Raw genomic sequence first — 23,520 nt, 5'->3', positions numbered from 1 at the left:
CTCAAGAACTGCTTTGTCTTCCCCGACTGAAACTGTACCCATTAAACAATAACTCCTGATTTTCACCTTCCCCTAGACCTCAGAAACCACAATTCTACTTTCTGTCTCTATGAATTTGCTTATTTTAGGTACCTCATATAAACGGAATCATACAGTATTTGTCTTGTTGTAACTGGCCTATTTCACTTAGCACAATGTCCTAGTGGTTCATCCATGTTGTAGCACGTGTTAGAATTTCTTTCCTTTTTAAGGCTGATTACTACTTTGTTGTATGCGTATACTACATTTTGTTTATCTATTCATCTGCTAATGGCCAGTTAGGTCATTCCACACTTTGTCTACTGTAAACAATGATGCTTTGAACAAGGGTATTCAAATATCTCTTCCAGTCTCTATTTTCACTTCTTTGGATATATACCCAGAAGTGGAATTGCTGAATCACATGGTAATTCTATGTTTAACTTTTTGGAGGAATCATCGCATCATCTTCCACAGTGGCTGCACCATTTTACATCCTAAACAACAATTATAAAGGTATCAATTTCAGCACATCTTTGCCAATACTTGTTATTTTCTATTTTTTTTAATAGCCGCCCTAATGGATATGAAGTGACTTTGAGAATTTTCTTGAGTATGCTATCATCTAATGATAATTGAACTGACTTTTCCTGTATACACAAACTTACAACATTTTTATGATAATCTTGTAATTAAAAGTTTATTCTCCATTCAAATTCTGAAAGATATTATCATTAATAAATACATATAAAATCCTAAATATTTAGCATGCTTCTTATCTTAATATTGCCATATATATATATATATTATTAGACCAAGGGAAATTTAAATATTTCTATCATCATTTCAGAGAATAATGAGAGCCAATCTGTATAATTTAGATAAAAGAGGATTCACATTTAGGATCCTGAATTAATCAGAATTATTCTGTATATTTCTCAAATACATTAAATATATATTGAGCCCTCCATTGCGTTTTAATTACATAGACATGGCTTGTTAAATAAGAAAATACTCATGATGATATCCTTCCTAATTATATACAATGCCTAATTTATTACAGCTTAGCTAATATTTCTATCTTTGGTGCAAGAGGTTTTCTTCATAGTCTTTGTTTCCCTTGGCTTGATTGACTCTAGTGGGATAAATCTAAAGTGTGAGCACTAGAGACATTCTATTTAAAATTGAAAATGCGCATATCAATTGGTATCATATGACAGATTCATTCACCTATCAAAGATCTGAACTTTGTACAGTGAAGGAAACAAAAGATGTAAAAGACATGGCCCCTGTCCTCAAAGGACTTAGGACCAAATTGGAGAGGCAAGACAAAGAAGTGGATAGAGATCAAAGCATGTGCATTGACAGTAGAGTTCAAATTTGGCATGAGTATGTGTATAAATACTACAAGAAAATTCAAATTTAGGAAATAAATAGGAAAAAGTGGAGTTAGAGAAGGCTTATATGAAAATATGCACCGTGAGCTGGTCCTGAAGAAATGGGGGTATGTGTGAAAAAAATGTCGTTCTATGTAATGGGAGCATCATGAATAAAATGTATGGAAGAAAATAAGGAACTCTGTAAGAGATTTAGGAAAAAGCAAGTTGGGTAGATCTGGGTCAAGGATGGCGAAGAGGGGGTAGTTGACAAAGGGCTTTAAATACTAAGATTAAATGTTTAATTTGACATAACATCACAAAAAATGCATAGCCTAAATATATCTATGAGGAAATAATAAATCCGATTTTAGTGATATTCTACAAAACAAAACAAATTTTTAAAAATGCCAGTGCCATTAAAGACAACAAAAAGCTGAAAAACAGTTTTAGATTAAAGGCAATTAAAAAGATATGACAACTAAATGCAATGTATGATCTTAGATCAGGAGGAAAAAATGCTATAAAAATCATTGCTGGGACATTTGGCAAAATTTTGAATATGGAATTATATTAGATAACACTATTGTATCAATTTTAAACTTTCTGAATTTGATAAATAGTTGTGATTATGTACTAGAATGTCCTTTTCCTTAGGAAATATTAATACATGCTGAAGTATTTAGCAGTGAATAGTCAGGATGTTTGCAACTTAGTCTCAAATGACTCAGTAAATGATAATTATAACATGTGAATATGTAGACAGAGAGTGGTAAAGCAAAGGTGGAAAAGGTAATAATGAATCCAGGTAAAGGGCACATGTGTATTCATTGAACTATCTTTGAAATTCTGTATCCTTGACATTTTTAAAATATAAAGTTCAAAAAAGAATATAAAGCTTGATTTGGTCCTATATATTGGTTAAATAAATTATTTCTTATCAATATAATATATATTATGTGGTCATTAAAAGTCATTCATATGGTAGGAATAAGACAGCAAAAACATGAATTTCCCCTAAAATAACCTAAAAATGTCATTCATTTATAATAAAATCCCAACATATTTCTTTTTACAATTAGAGTAATCAAGTATTAAAATTTGAAGAAAAGACTGTAAGTTGAATTAGTCATGCTTGTATGTACACATCCTTAGATCATAATATTAATGACTTATGTGTTTTACATGAAGAAAGCCATTATATGTGTAGAAAATGTATACCAGAAAATCATGAACTGTGCCACATTGAAATTAGAAGCAAAATGAACACTAAGTGCTCTTCTTCTCTTTGATTAAAATTCCCAGATTCAATATTAATAAATCTAAGAGTATCTTAAATTACTTTTAATATTTTCTATATTTCCATATTTCTGTTATATTTTATAGCAGCCTGCTTGGGATAAACAACATTTCAAATTCTATTTCCATAACAAGATAAAACCAAGTGATATAGAGTTCACATTTACAAATTCATTCTAGTGTTAAGAATTAGTATGATAAAGAAACCCAAAACACTCATAATCATAATTTGGACTAAAAACATTCATAATTCAAAATTATTCAACCTGGATAGTCCCTCAGAGATCACATAAACAGCCCTTTTAATTTACTGATTAGGAAACCAAGGCCACAAAGACTTTCCTAAGATAATTTAGAGGGTCTGGCCTCATGGCCAAGTGGTTAAGGTAGCGCGCTCCACTTCAGCCACCCGGGATTTCGCCAGTTTGGATCCTGGATGCAGACATGGCACCACTGATCAAGCCATGCTGAGGAGGCGTCCACATACCACAAAGAGAAGGACTTACAACTAGAATATACAACTATGTACTGGGGGGGCTTGGGGGAGAAGAAGAAGAAGAAGAAAAGAAGATTGGCAACAGATGTTAGCTCAAGTGACAATCTCAAAAAAAAAATTCCCTTAAAAAAAAACATAATGTGGGAAGCTGGGTAGTAATAGAACAAAGGCTAGGATCCAGATTTTCATTGCTCTTACCCCTTACTGAAAGAACTGATTTCTTGATTTTCAAATTATAGATGGGCACAAAATAACAAATATGTATTCAGAAGTCATAAAATGAATGTCTCCTTTTATTTGGAGAGAAATCCAAATATAAAAGACCTAACATGTAAAGGCCTAACATATAAGGGTTAGTTTCAGTCAACAACATCACCAAGATGATATATAGACATCTCACCCAAAGTGAGAATTTGTTCACTCACAGTTGGAGAGATCTCTCTTCTTTTTGTCACATCTAATAAGTTAACAAGAGGACAGATATTCATCCCCTACAAAATGAGGAACAAAAATACCACATTCCTTTCATATGAAGTTAGCACTTGAATATTTCTCTGGTGTGTGCATGTATGTGTGTCTGTCTCTGTGTGTGCATGCACACTTGTCTAAATGTGACCATGATCGGAATTTAGAACATGGTCTTAAAATTCAGAAAGATCATTGGACTAGCACCAGAGAGAAGTGCTGGGATTTTCTCTCCCAAATATCAAGATACATACTGTATACAAAAACCTAGGTCATCTAATAAAACCTATAAAAAATATTTAGCATCATATTTTAAAATTAGAAAGCAGTAGTCTAATCACAGAGCCAACATGCTGCAAGAGACTTTCATTTCAATTTCTGCCAATTATCTCAGGCACATCATTTTGTCCTTATTCATTATCCATTAAGAATGAGATTACAGTCCTCTTGTCATGTTACTTTAATATTGTCTTGAGGCATAATAAAAGAAGTAAACATTCTATATTAATAATTATTCATTAAGTTGTGCCACAATATTCATTGAGCATGCGTTATGCGCCAGATTCTGTATTAGACACCGGAGTTACAATGGGGAGGTAAAGTCAAAAGGGCCTGTAGCCCTACAGAGCTTACAGTGTATGTAATATCTCAGGGAGAGAGCCGTTAGTCGAATAATTGAACTAATGAATGAACAGTTACAACCTGAGATAAGTGTTCTGAAGGAAATGAAGCTGGTTTATGACAAAATTTTATTTATTTATTTATTTATTGAGGTAACATTGGTTATAACATTATATAAATTTCAGATGTATATCATTGTATTTCAACTTCTGTATAGACTACATCATGTTCGCCACCAAAAGTCTAGTTTTTATCCATCATGGTACAAATAACTCCCTTTACCCTTTTTGCCCTCGCCCATTCCCTTCCCTTCTAGTAACCACCAATCCGTTCTCTGTATATATGTGTTTCTTTAATTTGTCTTCCACATACGAGTGAAATCATACGGTATTTGTCTTTCTCCATCTGACGCAAAGTAACGCATTTTAAACTGAAGGGTGAGGAAGTTTTTCTAAGGATGTGACACCTAAGCTAAGATCTGAAAGATGAGTAGACAGTAACTACATGAAGGGGAAAGAAGCATTCCAGGCTGAGGAAGAAATATCATTGATAAGGTCCCTAAGGTAGGAGAAGGCCTGGCACATTAGAGAAACTGAAAACCCTGTGTGGTTGGGCTGTAGATTGTAGTGAAATCATATTATTGTTAAGACTAGAGAGATAGGCTGGAGTTAGATAATGCAAAGCTTTTCAAGCTGGGTTAACTATTTTTTTACTTTTTTCCAAGATTAATGAAATGGCCTGACCAGATTCAGGCTTTACAAAGATCACTTTAGCTGTAGTGTGAAAGAAGTGTAGAAAATGAGCCTTAATGGATATGAGAAGAATGTTTAGGAGAGCATTTTAGCATTCCAAGTAAGAGTTGGTAAGAGCTTAGACAAAGATGTTGGCAGAGGAGATATAGAGAAACAGATGTGGTGAACAAGTAGACATGAAGGGAGAGCAGTGTGATGAGAGGGAGGTATAAAAAATGATGATAAGATTTCATGCTTGAGCAAAAGCGGTAGAGGATATTAATACTCAGCTAAAAGTAGAAATCAGATTAACAGGAAAAATTAAAAGTTAAATTTCAGACATAAAAAGCTTAAGATTCCTGTAAGATATCTAAGTGAGGATATCAAGAAAACAGTTGACTATATGTTCTAGAATTCAAAGGAGATATTTAGACTGGAGATCTAAATTTGTAAGTCATATGTGTAGAGTCAGTAAATGAAGCTGTATGTAGGTATGGATGAGATCATCAGGGAAAGAGTAAAGAATGAGAAGAGAAAGGGGCCCAGAGGAATCTTGGAGGAAGTCAGATATTTAGTGATGTAACAATGAGAGTAAGCCTACAAAAGAGACAGAGAAAGAGGAATCAGGAGGTAAGAGGAAAATCAGAAAGTGAGTTGTCACAAAACACAAGAAACAGAATATTTCAAGAAGGTGGGAGTTTAACTCAAGTGAAATCTTGCTGAAAGCTCAAGTGAAATGAGGATGGAAAATGCCCATTAGTAACCTTAACAAGAGAGGAGAGAACAACAAAGGCTATGAGGTCAAGGGAAAGTATACTTTAGTTTAATTGTATTGTGTTTTAAACAGGAGTAACTCAAGCCTGTTTAAAGTTGATGGGAAAGATCAAGGATCTAGCTGAGAAGAAGAGTGTGAATATATGTGAGAGAAAACAAATGATTGATAATGCAAGACAAGAAAAGAATAGATTAAAAAAGAACAAAATCGTCCCATTTGCAACAACATGGATGGACCTTGAGGGAAATGTCAAGTGAAATAAGCCTGATAGAGAAGAACAATCTCTGTATGACTCCATTTATATGAGAAATTTTAAAATGTAGACAAAGAGAACAGATTAGTGGCTACCAGGGGAAAGGTGGGGTGGGGGTGGGCACAAAGGGTAAAGGGGTGCACCTACAACATGACTGACAAACAATAATGTACAACTGAAATTTCACAAGATTGTAACTTATCATTAACTCAATAAAAATTTTTTTAAATAAGAAAAGAATAGGTTGCAGAGCATAACTTGAGATAGGAGCTCCTAGCTCTGTTGTAAGAAGAAGAAAGGATAGGAGCAGATGCGGGTATGTTGGAAATTTGAAGGAGTTCCCGTGGATGGCTACTGTAAGCCAAGTTGCTCTTTGGAGATTTCCCTTTTTTTGGGTTATAGGAATTTTAGGACTGAATGGAATCTGAGATGATAAGGTAGTTCTCAGTCATTCTTAAAATATGGGGAGGGGGAATTTTTGGTTGTCACAATGACTGTCACTTACTACTGGCATTTAGTGGGCAGGGATCAGGGATGCCAAAGAATAAAGAATTGTTCTAACAAAAAGCTAATAGTGATCACATTAAGAAACCCCTCATTTTAGAGATAAGAAACCTGAAAACAAGTTAAAAGATTCTTAATGTCAATAAAGTAAGTTTTAAAGATGAATAACTCTTTAGCTCAGATTGCATAATTCTAAATCGCTCTTCTATTATATTGCAACATCAATTCACGAATGAGAAATCACATTTGAAGTTCCAAAAATTTTCCTAAAGTAGAGTAAAGTAGTTAAACTAGTTAGAAGTCAAAATGATTAAAATAAAACATCTTCATATATGCACAAGTCTTAAATTTTTGAGTGTCCTCTGGGATGAGAGAGGTTAGCAGTTTAAATCGTGTTCTTAGATTTTTGTGCTGAGAGGTAGCCCCGCTATGTTTTTTGATGTGGTTATCTCATTGTCTGATCTTCTGGAAAAATGAACATATTGCCAGTGCTACTAGTAATAATATGAGAGAAAATCAAATGTGTCAGAAGTCTCATATTTAACCTTTAAAATAAATTATGCTGATTAGGTAATAAGCTTAAAGAAGTCAAAAATCAGTGTGTACTTTGCTTACTGTTGTATTCCAAGCATTCTGAATGCTACCTGGCATATAGTAGTCATTCAATAAACATTTGTTGGCTACATCAACAACATTAATGTAAGTAATATGAGTGAGAAAGTGAAATAATAAATGTGAAAGCACTTTGCACAGTGTTATGCAAATGCGTGGTCTAGTTAAAACTGAAAATTGGACTATGGAGAGCACTGATTGGCCACTATGTCTGATAGAGATTGAGTATTAATCTTACAATCTGTCTTTTAGATCACAGTCACATAGGATCGTTTGAATTACAGTTATGTTTATAAGAGCAGAGGATAGGAAAAAACCTGTATAAACAGCTCTTATCTAGCAGATTATTGCTATTTCTACCAGATCTGGTCCACAAGCTCGGATTTTTCCCTTGGGTAGACACTCTGAATTTAAAGCCATGAGAAGGATAGGGATAACGAATTCCACATATTCACTATTAGAGAAATTTGCCTAGTTATGTCATTTTGAGAGTCTGAATTTATATTTATTCTTAAATCCTTAATTAAACAGATTGACTACATAGTCTAAATTCACTTAACACCTGATTCTACCTGCCTGGACCTGACATAACAGTGCCCTAAATTGGAAATATAGTAATTGGAATATTAGTTTTGTAGACTTCGAATGCATGCATATTTAAAAATACCATTAAATGATCTAACAGCAAGGGTGAGTGATGTTTGTTTGTTCATCTTCTATAGACAGAGAGAAGAGAAAGCAAGAGTGAAACTAAAATGGTAAAGTAAGGAGGAGAGAAAATGGAGAGTTAGAAATTGTCCAAAATATTAAGTTTTCCTTTGGTTTTTTAAACCAAACTATGGTTGAATGAAAAGTAAAAGAGGAGTGGAGATTTGTCCTAGAGTTTACATGTGGGAACAAGGGCTTTAAGAAAGAAAGCTATCAACCAAAGTCAAAAACCTGAGGTGGAATATGGAAAAAAATGGCTGTAAACAAACAATAAAACCTACTGCTTTCAAGTGAGCTTTCACACTACTTTGTCATTTTCAAAAGACTTCGAAAATGCATTCCCATAAAGTTCCCATTTTCACCTTATTTCATAAATGTGGAAAGAAGCAGATAATAATTTCCATTAACGTTAAAGTTGAAACTTAAAAGAAATTCAGAGGTGTCCTAGCTCTTCATCAGCTCTTTGGCACTTTTAAATGACAGAAATGCCTTATTGTGGCCCTGATTTCTTTAACACACCAAAAGAGCATGTTTCCACAGAGATTCTTTACCAATTTGGAACTATGCAGTTTTTTGTAAATGCATCTGAATTACCAAAAGTCAGGGGATCATCCTACTTACAGGGTTTCCATATGTAATTTTGTGTAATTCTTGCTTTTTAGGCGACATTTGAGTTGTGAGCTCCCACTAAATTTATTCTGACATTTGAAAAATTATGATACAATGCTTTCATGGGATAGAACTACATCCTTTTAACAGTGCTTATCACGAGCAAAAAGCTTCCCAGTGTGAGCGGGTCTGCCTAATGACCTGGTCTTTTTTAAAAGGGTGACTCCATATTTGCATTTTTAAACCCATCCACACTACTCTCCACCCTCACTTATCTTAATTCATTCCACTCAGTCTACTAGGGATAGATCAAAATTAATGCTTCTGAAAGAAAGATGTCAAACCAACCAGACTCGGTGACATCTCCCCATTTAGCTCAGTTTATGTATTTTGTACTATTATACTCTGTCAATTTGAAGAAGTAAAATACCGTCAAGAGACAAAATTTTATGCCATGTGGCTGAATCTCTGTAGTAACTAGCATATCTGGTTAAATGAAGTATTGAATAAATCAAGGCCGCGGTTTAAAAAAAAAAAAACATGGCCTTGATTTCAAAGATTTATATATGTTCATAATTCATATCCATACTCCAAATTAACTTTTATTTACTATTTATTCATTTATTTCTTTTTTTCACAGATGTTTATTGCACATTTCATTGGAGCAAATATTATACTAGACTCTGATTACATAGTGGTGAATAAACCACACATATTTCCTGCATTTATGGGACTAATAACATAGTAGAGGAGACAAACATCACACAAGTGGAAAAGAAAATAACTAAATGATTAATAGATGGATCCATAGAAAGTTAAATAGAAAGACAGGTAAATAATAGGTAGATAGATATAGTAATACATTCTATGAAAGTGTTAAAAACAAGACAATAAACCCCAAATGGGAATGCTTATGCTACACCCCACATCAGCAGAGACTTAATTACAGTTTCAGCTCTCCCAAAAACGGAATCTTAAACCGGTCAATCAAGAAGAGCCTAATCAGGGCCCGCCCCCGTGGCCTAGTGGTTAAGTTCAGCACATTCCACATCGGCAGCCCAGCCTGGTTCCCAGGACAGACCTACACCACTCTGTTAGTGGCCATGCTGTGCTGGCCCACATACTAAAAACTAGAGGAATATTGGGACAGATGTTAGCTCAGGGTGAATCGTCCGCAGAAAAAAGAAAAAAAAAAGAATCACCTGATCAACACTAGTTAGGTAATCTGTCAGATAGACCCGTGCCATCCTCTTGCAATAACTGTGCAGTAGGAAACCTTGCAATAACCAGTGTGCTTTTTTGCCTAGTCACTTCTTTGTTCTTGCTCCCCTCTGCCTGTAAAAGTCTTTCATTTTGTATAGCTCCTTGGAGCCCCTTTCTATCTGCTAGATTGGATACTGCCTGGTTCATGAATCATTGAATAAAGCCAATAATATCTCTAAAATTTATTCAATTGAATTTTGTGTTGTAAAATAAAACCAATCAGCTATCTGAAATTGACTCAGTCGAACTTTGTTTTTTTAACAAAGGAAAAAATCCACGGTGAAATGATACAGAACAACAAAGGAGTGGGAATCCATGTAAATAGAGCGTTCTCAGAAGGCTTCTCTGAGGAGGTTGTATATCTGCTGAGAATTAAAAGATAAGAGGAAGCCAGACATGCAAGCAACTTAGAAGATGGTGTTTTAGGGAGAGGAAATAACATGTTTGAAAGCCCCAAGATAAGAAAAAGTTTGTCACATTTGAAGAAGTTAAACAGGCTGTTATAACACAGTGGACAAGAAAGAGAATGGCCCCAAAACATGAGGTTTCAAAAGTACAAGTGAACCATATTTGTTGCAGCTTATAACCATGCTAAGTTTCTGGGATTTTACTAAAAGTTGAGAAACAAGCAATAGAAGTATTTTTGGAAGGTAAGTAGCAAAGTTTGTCCTTTTAAAAAATTGGTTTTGGTCCTGTGGGAATAATAGATTGAAGGAGGAAAGGAAAATAGGGAAAATTTTAAGGCAGTTCAGGAAACAGATGATAGTACCTTAGACTAAGAGGATGGCAATAGGAATAGAGAATAGCATAGAGATTCCACAAGGAGACACATACAAGAAAATTCATGGCAACAACATTTGTAAAAGCAAAAAAGAAAAGAGAAAAAAAATCAATTGAAATGACAGTGCATAAATAAATCGGTGTATAACCATAAAATACAATATTGCAGAGCAGTGAAAATAAGGGGTTACTACTCACAACTATATGAATAAATATTACTAATATAATGTTATCAGGCAACATTCCAAAAGGCTGCATGCAAAATATAAACATACACACACACACATCCACTTTTATAAAGTTAAAAAAAATTTAAACAAATCAATATATTATTTATGTGCATGTGTCTATGTGGGTAATATGTGATTTCAAAAACTACTTTTTAAAAGGCAAGAGAATGGTAAAAAATACATTCAGGATATCAGTTACCTGAGAGAGGGAGAGGCAAGGAAACAGGATGGGCGTGCATTGCATAGGTTATTGTTAACTTTCCCTTTCTCAGGTTGAGTGCTGGATTCACAGTTATTAAAAGTATAAAATCAATCAATCAATCAATAACATGTATGGGCCAATGATTCTAGTGTGTTGTGAATCAAAACATATTAATACAATTCATTCTATCTGGTAACGTCTTTCTAAAAATCAAATACATGGTTTGAAGATATATTTTGGAGTTAGAAACACAAGGTTTGATGTGAGGGATTTAAAAAGGAAATAATCAAAGATGTATCCTGTATTTCTTGCTTTAGTAACTGGGTAGATGTCAGTGCCATTGACTCAGATGGAAGGAGAAGAACAGATGAGGATAAGATTTGTCCTTTGTGGACATATTGGCTGTGAAGTTCCTGTGAGACATACAAGTGGAATTATGAAGTAATAGTTGAATATACACAGCTAGACTTCAGAGTAGATATCTGGACTAGAGGTAAACATTTGGAAGTCATCAGATTTGTATTGCCTTTGAAGCCATGAGAATAAATATAATCACCTAATGAAAAAAATGTAGTGAGAACAGAATATTCAGGACCTAATTCTGGAGAACTCTCACATTTAGAGGCTTAATAAAGGAGGATCAGCTTGCAGAGAAGACTATGAAATGTCCAGAAAGGCAGAAGTACTAGGAGGGTATGATGTCAAGAAAAGCAAAAAAGAAAGTATTGCTAGAAAGAGAGAGCAGTCTACTGTATGAAACTCTGCTGACAAGTTTCATAATATTAGGACAAAAGAATTCAACCTAACTTGGCAATATGGAGGCCCGCAGAGCCTTTGGCAAGAACAATTTTGATGGGACAGTGAGGACAGAATCCAAATTGTAGTTAAGTGGAATTGACAGGTGGAGACAGTATGTGAAAAGTCTCTTAAGTGCCCTTGGTCATAATAATAGTAACAATATACCTTACAAACATAAAGTGCTTTTAAACTTATATTTCTATTTGATCTTTATAACAAAACAACCCTGAAAGATTGGTCCTGTACCCTAGTTCTACAAAAAAGGATACCGAGTAATCAGTAACATGTTCGAGATTAGAAATCTCATTAGGAATAAAGTTGTGATTAGCACCCAGGTATTGTGATTTTAACTCCAATCCTTTTTTCCCCTCAAGAAGACAGGGGAAAATGGCCAAGTGACTACAGAGCATTTCCACTATATCACAGAAAAAAATTTATAAGACATGTTCTACTGATGGTGGACCAGGCACTAATCTTCCTGAAGCACATCACAGCAACTTTACTAATCGCCGATAAGTAGAATGTAATATTGTAATTTTATACTTTTCTTCCCAATGGGTTTTAATTCATATACAAAAAGAACATTGCTGCAAATATTCTAACCACTAGATGGTGCTGGAATGACATGAGAAGTTCTCTACTGTACACTCTCTCTTCAATTGCAATTGTCCAACAACTCCCCAAACACCTAACTTCACCCAAACTCTCCAGTCAGAGTCTTAAATAGATTACAGCATTATTTGAAACAATGGGAAATGTAAATGTCAAATGATGAAGTCTCTAGGAGTAATATGCATTTGAATACTTGGGAGAAATGTAAAATTAAAGGACAATATGAGTGTTATTGATAAATTATCAGAGATATTAAGAATTCTAAAAGATATAGGAATTGGAAGTTAATTCTTTAAAATTACTTTGCATTTTGAAGTAAAATTTTGCTACCTGACACATATATTAAACTGAAGGTCAGCTTAGATGAAAACATAATTTGATTTTGGGCTGATTTAATACAATTAATGAATTTTTAAATGAGAAGACAATAAAGTAGACTCAGTCATTTACAAAACAAAGAAAATATATTTAAAACTTAAGAAATCATCTCACCCATTTAAAAGAAATAATTATTTTGTTTAAAGGGAAGTCTGCCAAATTCATATATTCTTGCTTATATTATCCCACCGCGCACACACACACACACACACACACAAATATCCAAAATCATTATCCTAGTTTAAAAAATTTGGCCAAAATTTGAACAACTATCTCATTTAGTTACTGAATAGGTTTTTAGACATTTTTTCCAAGATTCTTTTGGCCAGCTTTATAGAACTGAAGTGTAGTGAATTAGCAATTAGAGAGAAACAGTGATATGTACAGGCCAAAGAAATAATTCAAGAGAAAAATTAGAATGAAATTCTTAAAGCATTTTCTTTCCTCTTCTGCTCTGAACCTCAACCTTATCTTTCCAAGTCACTAAAATGCAGTATTTGTTGTAAAGCTATTGGTGTCAACCACTTAAATAAATGACGCATTCTCCTATTCCTGTATTGATTTAAAAATAAACCCCATCTCAGCTTTTGTATATGTCCTGTTTGAGTTATGGTAGAAATTATTTCACATGCTATAATTGTCTCTCCTAAATATAAACTACCTCAGTTCAAGATCCTGAAAAAGAATATTGGCCCATTTATTTGCATCTAAGTAGAAGATTTCAAATTGTACTACTTTAATAGATTTTTACCTGCACAATAACAGTAACAAGAATAACAACTATGATTGCTGCAATAAAGAGCTTCTTTCTGGAAAACTCTGGCAGCAGAAAAACAAGGGAGAAACAGATTGCTCCCCTCAATCCTCCATAGGCTATAATAACTTGGTCTTTTCTCATGACTATTCATATGACATTTGTTCACAAGGAAAGTCAGCACAAGAACTCCCACATTTTCCAGTAAGAAGAGTAGTTTAGTAATTAATCAACAGAAAGAAAAAGTTACAAATGCGTTATAATAAATTAGTGTTAAACTACATTGGAATTCTAAGGATTTGTGATGAATAATTTAAAAGCCTAAACTAAACTATTAAAATGTGTACTTCCTAAAATTACTTTGAGAGACTTGTCTTTAAGCAGTTGATTTTGTTTTGGTTTTTCCTTTTGATTCTTCTCAGTTTTTTAGAATGAAAGCAGTACAGCTCCTTTCCTTAGGCCCATGTGTATTATCTGGGATATTCTGCAAATGCAGTCTCTACAATCAGTATATAACACTTCTCTTCAGTCTTATACATACTACAGAGCTGACCCAAGCTAACGAACTAAAACCTAAGTAATGTGACCTGTGCTGGTTTTAATCTTTAATGAGCCAGGCCTCTAGATAGTTTAAGGCTTTGAAGAAAAGTGGTTTTTCTCCTGCCACCTAAAGTCTAGAGTTATGAAACTCATGTCTCAGCCAAAGTTTTTTATTACTCACACTTGTCTATAGTCTCAAAAACTAATCTTAACCATGAGAGAAGTAAGTGCTCGGTCATGTAACAGTACTATTTGAAGGACACTGGTTAAATCTTTGTCCCACAGATCTCACTCCTAGTGATTACATTCTGAATCTTACTATGAATGAGTTTATCAGATAATTTACTTCAAGACCAGAAACAGAATACAGTTTTCCTTAACAGATGGGCTGAAAGTAGGAATCCTTACACAAAATTAGAGCTGAAATAAGTTGGCCAAGAGACAATTTAGCCAAAATTGATTCGTTTGGAAAAACATCCCAGATTGTCTTCATTGGACTATATGGCAATTTGGAGAGCCGTGGGAGTAATCTTGCAGCCTCTATAAATGATTAAGAATTTTGGTCAATTTTTCTATTTTTAAAAACATTTTAATTCAATTTAAATATTTTACACAGTTCCAGAAAATGAAAACATAGTTAAATTATTAGAGCAGGCATAATTAACTTAAAATAAATAAAAGCTAAATCCACTGAAAATGTCAGCTCTATCAATTTTCTTTTTAAAAACTCTTTAGGTAACTTTAGCTCTTTTAATTCTCTTTTATACCCGTAATCCCACCCATCCAGAGAAAATTATTATTAACGCTTCAGAATAAAACTAAAGCCACATATCACTATGTTTATGTCATTATTTTTCTAATAGTTTAACTACTACTCTACTGTTGAATATTTAAGCTGTTCCAACAATACCTAACATATATAATAACATTTCTAATCATCCTTACGCTATATGAAAATTACCAGAACTCAAAGCTAGTGATAGTATATTTCTTTGGAGCCAAATCATCATTTTGGCTAAATGGAAAAGTCATCCAGTATACTTTCAGTCAAACTGCATTTAGTCAATTTATGTGTATTACTTCAGTAATGTTGACATGTTGCCAGGATGCTGACTTTTCAGGTTTATCACTGATCGTATGTGGTCCCCAAACCAACAGGAATTAGAATACTCTGACACATCAACTACTGAAAACTTCTAATTTAACAGATTGAAAAAAATATCATTTTATATGGCTAAAGCCAAACGGAAAAAAATACCATGGTCTCCTATGACCAGCTCATGTTTCCTCTGCATAACTAGGCACAGTATTAAGCTAAATTGTGATGCCAGGATTATGGAGTTAAAGATATCTCATTGTCTATATTATGGTAAAGATTTCTTCCTCTTCTCTCCTCATACTAGAGTTAAAGATTATCTACACGTTATAGTTTAGAAATAAAATAGTATTGGAAACAAGATTCGTTTCATCTCCTGAGTTTTCACACAAAACTATATATACAAACCTATAGGGGCCGCCCCATGGCCAAGTGGTTAAGTCCGTGTGCTCCGTTTCAGCACCCAGGGTTTCTCTGGTTCAGATCCTGGGTGCGGACATGGCACCGTTCATCAGGCCATGCTGAGGCAGCATCCCCAATGCCACAACTAGAAGGATCCACAACTATGTACAGGCGGGCTTTGGGAGAAAAAGAAGAAGAAGAAAGAAAGAAGATTCCCAACAGATGTTAACTCAGGTGCCAATCTTTAAAAGAAAATAAATAAATCTATAGAAATCCTGGCCTTTGTATCTAATGCTTGCTTTTGTTGGGTCTTAATGTTTTATAGAAAAACCTCTTCAATTATCCCTGCTTTTATTTTCTGTCAGCTATTTTTCATAGTGCATGGGCTCAAAGTAAACTTTTGGTCCAATTTTATTTAAAAAAGATGTTTAGATGAAAAACATTTTACAACCCTAGAGAGATTTTCCTGTGGGCTTAGAATAAACTAGAAATTGCCTTCTATGAACTTGAATGACATTTAGCTGGTGGTTTCAGTGTTAATGTACAACTTAAATACATTTTAATGGATAATAAAGCATACCCTGGCCAGCTTTATTATTCATCCTTAAAGCCCTAAGCAATTTCCCCAATGTGCCCCTCAGTATTGCTAGAGTAAGTTTCATAGTCTTCAAAGAAAAATCTACAATGAGTCTGTTTATCTGTGGAGGAGGAGGAAGGTAGAGATATAAATGTCCAGAAAATATGATAAACCTATAAACTGAATTTCTAAGCAGACTATAAAATGTAAGATTAAAGAGACAGCTCAGTTTAACTAGCAACAAAGCTGTGATGTTTTCAGGATGAAAAGTATGCTGCACATGTATATTTCACTTCATCACCAATGGACTACGTTTTTAAATGTAAGTGTTGAACTGAGAAGAAAGGTTAGCTGCAGCCAATGGTAAAGTCATTTTGCAAGTGTGGTTTGGCTCACCAGATGTCACCCAGCCTTCACCAGTGTTTGAGGAAAAGACACAAATGGTATATCCTTTCCTACTGGAGTCAACATTCCCCAAGACACAGCCAATACTTTAATGGAATTGGTCCAGACATTAGCAAGATATATACACGTGTGGTTTAGGATGGGAAGTTGGAACAATAATGCTGAAGGCAGTGGTGATTTTTACTCCTTCTTTGTAAATTGGGGTGAGGCAGGGAGATGTAAACATTCAGAAGTAGAAGAATGAGAGAAATCTCTCAGGTTTCATCCTAGCAATAGCAATAATATTGAGTATTAATTCTTAGTAGTAGTACTAAGAGCATCCATATGTTTGTTTTACTATACCATATTGTAATAGCACTAGTATTTATAGTAGCAGCAGCAGTAATAGTATCATTAGCAGTAAAAGCTAACATTTACTGAAAGTTTATGATGTGCCAGATCTATGCCAAGCTTTTTGTCTACATTATGTCATGCACTTCTCACAGAGGCTAGCAGAAGTTGATAGTATTACCACCTGCATTTTACAACTAGGAATCTAAGGCCTAGCATGATCATATAACTTTCTCAAAGCCATAAGGCTAAGGAGTGGAGCTAGGATTTGAATTCAGGTAGTCTGATTCCAGAGCCTGTTTCTTAACCTTGATATTATGCACCTCCAATATAACTGGAGATATAAAACAGTCAGCTTATGAGAAATAAAGCAAATATAGCATTTAAAATATTGGAATTTTAAATTGCTTGCTCCTAATGCAATCTCAAGTTCAGTTGACATATTTTACGTAAACAAAAATATTCATCATACCTAATGCTCTCCAAATAAGACAAAAAAGTGGCAATGAAACAAATGTAAGGCCAACACCACTCATGGTTCGTTCCAATCGTAGAAACACCAAGAAGATGAAGACAAGAGTGTCACTAACACTACTCCACATCTTCGTGAAGTAATTGATAGTGGTATGGGATTTCTGAGAAATGTTAGCTTCCACATAGTATTTCATGCTCATAGCATAGGCAATAATTCTAAGGAAGGAAAAACTGTGTAAGAGTAATACTTGCATTTGACTTTAAGGAAAAGTGATCACATGAATGTTCTTGAAGACCAAATCAGGATTTCTGTTACTCAAGGTGCCTTACTCTGCTCCAGAATATGAAAAACACGCCACTTCCCCAGAATTTATACAATAACATTTCTAAGACAATCAAATGCTTAGCTTTCAAAATAAACACCATTTTCTAGGTCCTGTTGTGTGCTGAGAACCACCTGCCTTCTTTATCGTCTTTAACATTGTCTAATCTGTCCTCCTTAAACAAGTTTGCACTGACAGATTGCAATCATTAGTTTGCAGCAAATCACTAAGAGGCAGAAATACATCCTTGTAGCCTCTAAAGCACAATAGTGTTATTAATAAAGCATTTTTTGATGCTTGGGTAGGTTTTTACTGTTTTATTCTATTCGCTATGCTTTCAAAATTATGTTTTTATAGTCTTGTTTAATAATTCTTTCCAAGCCTTCCTCAAGGGTATTTCATTGCACCTTTCAACCCATCAAAATGGTTTCTGACCTGCAAGACTTTCTTCCTATTCTTAACTCTTTCAAGGGTCAGATATTTAGATATTTTCCTCACAACTGGGAGGAGGGAGCAGGGTAGGGGAGAGAACATTGTATATGAGATGAGCAACAATCTGTTGGCAACTCACACTAAATTATTTTAAAAATATTCTCTACTAGAGATGTGGGGGAGGGTGATTGCCATCCACATAGCTGCACTCATTTCAGAGAAGACAGAAGTTCTTCCACCTCTAGTGTAACCTTTTCAGAATGAAAAACTCCCAAAAAATGACTTACATTAAAAGCCATACGAGTGAGAATTCTGAACTAGAAATCTGGGGTTCAGACTGAGGATATGGGTCAACTTTGTTAAATCCTCAGTTTTTCTCAGGACCAAACAGCCCAGACTAAACAAACAATTCTAAATCTTGTACGATGGCGCTCAGGGCATAAAAACCATAGGTTGCTAATCCTTAGTTTAGACTAATCTACCCCGGAATTCTACTCTGAAAATGGCCAGAGGATTACCACATGTAAAACCCAAAGGAGGTAAAGCAGTAATCTGAAAGGAACTAGATTAAAATTTCAGCTTTGGTTAGTATGGAAAACAGTATGGAGATTTCTTAAAAGATAAAAATAGAAATACCATACAATCCAGCTATCCCACTGCTGAATATTTATCCAGAGAACTTGAAATCAATGATCCCAAAAGATTTATGCACCCCGATGTTCATGGCAGCATTATTTACAATAGCTAAGATGTGGAAGCAACCCAAGTGCCCTTCTACGGATGAATAGATAAAGAAGATGTGGCATATATATGCAACGGAATACTACTGAGCAATAAAAAAGACAAAATCATCCCATTTGAAACAACATGGACGGATTTTGAGGGTATGATGTTAAGTGAAATAAACCATACAAAGACAAATACTGCATGATTTCACTCAGATGTGGAAGATAATAAATACATGGATAAAGAGAACAGATCAGTGGTTACCAGAGGCGGAGGGGGTTGGAGGGTGGGCAAAAGGGGTAAAGTGGCACATATGCATGGTGATGGACAAAAACTAGACTACCAGGGGTGAGCACAATGAAGTCTATTCAGAAATTAATAAAGAATAATGTACACCCAAAATTACACAATGTTATAAACCATTGTGATGTCAATAAAATTACTGGAAAAAAATATTTGAGGTCTAGTTAACCCGGACTCACAAAAAGAGCCTTGAAAAAAGGCTCTTTTTGATTCACCTTAAGCTCATTTAATATCAGTAATAATTAATTGACAGTTTTCCTTAAAGTTACTTCAGACCCTCTGGGATTGCTCCAGTCAAACTAAATCCACGGAATTCAGTTAGAGGCACATTGATTTAAGACAGTTAATGACTTAAAAATGCCATTTGAAAAGCTTAATCCTTGTACTTTTTTTGACCTACAGATGAAGTTAAAATATGCATATACATATATATACTTAAGTGTAGCTAACATTTCTTAAGTGCTTATTTTGTGATGAGAATATTGTCTAAGTGTTTTATTTCAATTAATTCTCAGATTGGCTTTATGAGGTAGGCACTGTTACTTTCTCTGTGTTACAGGTGAATGAGGCCTAGAGAAGTTAAATAACTTTCTCAGGATCACTTGGCGAGGAAGTAGCAGAGCTGGGATTGAATCTAATCAATCTGTCTCCAGAGTGCATGCTCTTAACCACCTTGATATATATCTCACATATGTATAAGATATTTCATTTGAGCGAATGATAGTTAATGCTGTTCAAGTGTGACACGTTCAATCAACATGATGTTTTGCTTTTCCATTTCTTGGAAGTGTCAGCAAAAATGTCTGAATTTAGTTAGGAAAGCTTTATTGCTCGTATAATTTGCAAACTGGGGAGATGCAGTTTTTAAAACAAATCAAAAGTACACTCCAAAGATGGTGGGGGAGGGTAGAGCTTATAAAAGCAAAGACCATAGACCACAGGGATTGATTTGAAAGCCCTCTGATTCATTGGTTCCCCTACAGATACTGGTCTTCTAAATCAGCTCTATCAGGTGTTTGGCCATCCATCAAGACGAAATGCTCAGTTGAAACTGATACAAGTTGTTGCTTTTTCCTCCGTCCTGGCATGGACGCTTGACTCTGTTTTATTTTAGATCCTGGTTAGCCACACAGAGTGCACCTTGTCTTTCTCTTTTAGGGATCCTCTATCTTTTATTTTAATTCCACGTTTACCTCTTTTGATCAAAACCTGCCACAGCCAGCATTGATGATTAATTTGGCGTTTGTCCCATTTCGATGCCAAGGTAGCCTCTGCCTGTCTCAGGTCCATCTAACCCCACAGCGGGACTCAAGAGCTTAATGAGACTCAATTATACAATCGAATAACTTGGGCCATGCAGGGAAGGGGTCCAGCCAGGTACCTGTTATAGATCAGTGAAGGTCTCAGAGTGGAAGTTCATGGAGGTTTCAGTGATGATCACATGGAGAGTCTGACAATGTTGAGTCATCAAGATTTGGGCAGGATTTTCCAGGAGCATTTGTGGAAGCAAGCCAGAATTATTTTAAGGAACAACCAGATGCTTAGTCTTAAAACCAAAAATAATGATAGGACCCAGAGACCCAATCTTAAAAGTGAACCCAGACCTGAGGGTAACCAACTAAAAAGATCTGGAAAGCATGAACAAGGGGAATAGGAATGGGGTTATACAGGCAGTATCTTATTTATCGTTAGGCAGAACCATATTTGAGACATAATAATAAATTGTTTCAAAGTATTCCAGTCTGTGCCCTGGAGAGGAGAAATCCACCAAGGTAACCCACATAAACTGGAAAGGAGGAGTTGCCCACGTATCTAACAGTTAGATTGATTTTCATGTGTAGCAAATGAATTAGCCCACTGTAAAAAGATATTGTTATCAGGGGTCCATTCCAATGTGGATTGGAAAACCAAACACAGTGTCAGAAAAATCTTAAGTGACATTTGGACAATATGACAATGGTAATATTAAACAGTCATGGAAGTGGATATACAGGCTTGGTCCAGGGTCCCGGGACAGCTGTCTACAACAGATGTCAGCTACTTCTCTTCCTGGAAGTTGTTATTATGAGTCAGCTTTATTTTAGTGTCTGATAGCAGAGTGGATTTCCTGATATCTGAAGGAGTTGATAAGGCCCTTTTCAATGGAGCTCAAGGGCTGCCTTCCTCTGATGTTTCCAGATATCCAGTCATCAGGCTCTAGTCTGTGATCAATAGGATCCTTTAAACTGGAATCTGGGAAAGCTTCTTTAACCTGTTGATGATATGCTCAAGCATAGGACATTAGAGACTTACAGTAACTGATCATACTAGCATAAGAAAACAAGGGATCAGCAGAAGGTTGTACACCAACAGAAACTGATTTTCCAGTGATCATCCCATGTGGGGTGAGTTCATGTTTCCCAAAGAGGGCATTGGGAACAGTGAACAAGACCAAAGGCAATACTATAGGCCAGGGAATTCCAGTCTATGGGTATATAACAAAGCCTCAAAGACAATTAATAGGACAAAAGTCCAACATTTACACAAGTGTAGCATAATTTTCCTCTCCACAATTACTCTCATTTTTTTACCGAAGATTACCACAGTAAAACTAATTTGTTTATATTAAAAACTTAGCCTGATTATTTATATAAGTGAAAATAAGAATATTCACTGAGATACGGGTGACATCAGTATCATGGCAGAGTGAGTAGTTCCCTTTGTCTCTCCTCTGTAAGTTACAGCTAAATGAACATTCATTACCCAACAGAGGATTCCCTAAACAACATAATGGAATGCCTGAGAGATCCATGCAGCTATACATCTGAAGGTTTACGGAGTGGATCCCCAGGAAGCAGTAGAACTAGGTGAACAGACCCCTTCCCCTCCCCAGAGGCAGTGATCCTGGTCACAGATCCTCAAAGAGGAGCTGGCATAACTGTGAGCGGAGTCAGGGACAGCCCACCTGCATGCCAACACTTTTGGAGTGGTAGCCTGGCCCATGGGACCACCCACCTACCAAGGTGGACACACCTACATGAATGCACCCCACTGGGTGGCAGTGGCTAAGCCTGCAGAAAGGTTCCCCACCCACCAAGCACAGCAGCTCATCTGGACACACCCACAAGAGCATTGCCTACCAACATGAAACCACCCCTCCCACCTAGCACAGCAGATCAGTCGAAGCCTCCATCAGAGTGCAGTGGCCCCACCTTTGTGAACAGGACCCACCTGCCAAGCACAGTGGCCTGGCTGTGACCACCTGCATGGACAGAGACCCCACTTGAGTGAGTACAATGCACCAAGTAGCTGAGGCCACTCATGAGAACACAGAGTGGCCTTACTGCCTCAACTACCAGCAGAGGGGGCGGGATCAGAAAATAGCTCCCGCTCCTCCAGTGGTGGCAGGTGGAATCTGTGACTTGATACTACCACAAATGCACCAGCAGAGGATCAATTCATCAAACACCATGAAGAACTACAGTAAAACTGCAGTAGAGAAGGAAAATGACAAAAACTAATACTGAAGTCACAGAAGATTACAATGTAAGTGACAGAGAATTCAAAATAGTTGTCATAAAAAAACTCAATGAGTTACAAGAAAACATAGAAAGACAGTTCAATGAGTTTCAGGAAAAAAACTAATGAAAAGAAGGAAAATTTCACCAAAGAGATTGAAACACTTAAAAAAGCAATACAGAAGTTCTAGATGTGAAGAATGCAATTAATGAGATAAAAACATACTGCAGAAACCACAAAAAATGAAGCAGACCTTATGGAGGACAGAAGTAATTAATTAAAAGATAGAAATATAGAAATGCTTCAGGTGGAAGAGGAGAGAGATCTACGATTTTAAAAATGAAGAAATTCTTGGAGAAATATCCAACTCAATTAGGAAAAGTACCATGAATATTATAAGTATTCCAGAGGGAGAAGATGAGGAGAAAGGAGCAGAGAGCTTGCTCAAAGATATAATAGCTGAGAACTTCCCAAACCTGGGGAAATACCTGAACTTACAAGTATGTGAAGCCAATAGAACTTCTAATTACATCAATGCAAAAGGCCATCACCAAAGCATATAATATTTAAATTTTCAAAATTCAATGACAAAGAAAAAATATTAAGGGCAGCAAGGCAGAAGAAAATAGCCTACAAAGGAACCCTTAACAGGTTCTCAGTGGATTTCTCAGCAGAAATCTTACAGGCTAGGAAAGAATGGAATAATACACTCAAAATACTGAAACACTAAAATTTTTCAGCCAAGAATACTCCATCCAGTGAAACTATCCTTCAGATATGATGGAGAAATAAATATTTCCCAGATAAAAGCATTTCCCACATAAAATCTAAGGGAATTCATTTCCACTAGATCTACCTTAGAACAAATGATGAGGGGAGGCTTCCTACCGGAAACAAAAAGGCAAAGGTTTACCAAGCTTTGAGAGGAGA

General features: G+C 35.5%; 1 pseudogene; it reads right to left on the bottom strand.

Annotated features, from left to right (window-relative positions):
• The window catches only part of LOC100072471 (sodium/hydrogen exchanger 2-like), a 77,981-nt pseudogene that overhangs the window by 4,921 nt on the left and 49,540 nt on the right, over positions 1-23,520 (bottom strand).

This window comes from Equus caballus, chromosome X (assembly GCF_041296265.1).
Source record: "Equus caballus isolate H_3958 breed thoroughbred chromosome X, TB-T2T, whole genome shotgun sequence".
In the NCBI taxonomy this organism is placed as follows: Eukaryota; Metazoa; Chordata; class Mammalia; order Perissodactyla; family Equidae; genus Equus; species Equus caballus.
Note: the sequence above shows the minus strand (reverse complement) of the source record. Positions and strands in the feature narration are given on the sequence as shown.